This window comes from Pteropus vampyrus, unplaced genomic scaffold, assembly GCF_000151845.1.
Source record: "Pteropus vampyrus isolate Shadow unplaced genomic scaffold, Pvam_2.0 Scaffold488, whole genome shotgun sequence".
Taxonomy (NCBI): domain Eukaryota; kingdom Metazoa; phylum Chordata; class Mammalia; order Chiroptera; family Pteropodidae; genus Pteropus; species Pteropus vampyrus.
In genome coordinates, this window is record NW_011889269.1 from 653,092 (window position 1) to 654,906 (window position 1,815).

Consider the following 1,815-nt stretch of genomic DNA (forward strand, 5'->3'; position numbering starts at 1 on the left):
AACATTCCCAGATGAAAAAAAGCTGAGAATTTGTGACTAGGCCTGCCCTTCAAGAAATTCTCAAGGGAGTCCTGCATGGTGAAATAAAAGGACACGAGACAGTAACTAGAAGCCATTTAGAGAAATAAAGATCTAAATAAAGGTAAATACATGGGCAACTATAAGCTAGTATTATTGTAAAAATGGTTTGTAACTACACTTTTTGTTTTCTACATGATTTAAGAGAATAATACATTTAAGGAAAAGAAGGATTATTAGTTTAAAAGCTACTATTGCTGTAAGTTTGGTTTGCAACTCTAAATCTTGTTTACTACATAATGTAAGAGACTAATGCATTTAAATGAATTATTAGCGTATGTTTTGGGGCACACAATGTATAAAGATATAATTTTAGAGAAATAAAAAAATATCTTGGGACAAATGAAAATGGAAACACAACATATCAAAACTTATGGGATGTAGCCAAACAGTTCTAAGAGGGAAATTTATAGCAATAAGTAGATACATCAATAAAAAAGAAATCTCTCAAATAAACAACATAACCCTGCCCCTCAAGGAACTAAAAAAAGAACAAACGAATCCCAAAGTTAGCAGAAGAGAGCCCAAAAACAAACCCTTGATGCTATGGTCACATGATTTTTTTTTTTTTAAATATGGAACGCTTAATGAATTTGCGTGTCATCCTTGTGCAGGGGCCATGCTAATCTTCTCTGGATTGTTCCAATTTTAGTATATCTGCTGCAGAAGTGAGCACTGGTCACATGATTTTTGACAAGGATGCCGAGACCATTCACTGGGATAGTCTATTTGACAAACGGTCCTGGGATAACTGGGTATTCACATGTAAAAGAATGAGTTGGACCCTTACTTAACACCATATACGGTAGTGCCCCCTTATCCACGGTTTTGCTTTTTGTGATTTCAGTTACCTGTGGTTAAACATGGTCCCAAAATATTAAATGAGAAAATTTCAGAAATGAACAATTCATAACTGTTAAATTACTGTTCTGATGAAATCTCACGCTGTCCTGATTCATCCTGGCCAGGAAGTAAATCATCACTTTGTTCAGTATATCCATGCTGTATATGTACCCTCCCTGTTAGTCACTTGGTAGTGGTTTTGGTTATCAGACTGTTTTTCAGAGACAGAGAAAGAGAGACCAGAGTCACGTAACTTTTATTACCATATATTGTTGTAAATGTTCTATTTTATTATTCACTATTGTTGCTAATCTCTTATCGTACTTAATTCATAAGTTAAACTTTATCATAGGTATTTATATATTAAAAAACAGAATATCTAGGATTTGGTATTATTCACGGTTTCAGGCATCTACTGGCAGTCTTGGAACATACCCCCCACAAATAAAGGGGGACTATTGCACAAAAATTAATGTGAAATGGATCAAGGGCCTAAATATAAGACCAAAAACAATAAAACTCTTAGAAGAAAACATAGGACAAAAGCTTCACAACATTGGATTTGGCAATGATTTCTTGGCTCTGACAAAAAAAGGCACAGGTAACAAAAGAAAAAAATAGACAAATTGGACTTCGTAAAAATTAAAAATGTTTGCACGTCAAAAGACACTCATAACAGAGTAAAAAGGTAATCCATAGAATGGGAGAAAATATTTACAAATTATATCTCTAATAAGAGATCAATATCCAGAACTCTTAAAACAACAACAAAATCAAACAACTGTTTTCAAAATGGGCAAAGGACTTGAATGGACATTTCCCTAAAGAAGATATACAAATGCCCAACAAGCACATGAAAAGATTCTCAACATCACCAGTCTTTAGGGAAATGCA

The 1,815-nt window shown here is 33.8% G+C and overlaps 1 non-coding gene across 1 annotated transcript; it reads right to left on the minus strand.

Annotated features, from left to right (window-relative positions):
- Positions 1-647: 647 nt before the first annotated feature.
- LOC111732766 lies at positions 648-754 on the minus strand. The gene has a single exon (XR_002777696.1). It is a non-coding gene; the product is annotated as a U6 spliceosomal RNA (small nuclear RNA).
- Positions 755-1,815: the final 1,061 nt, after the last annotated feature.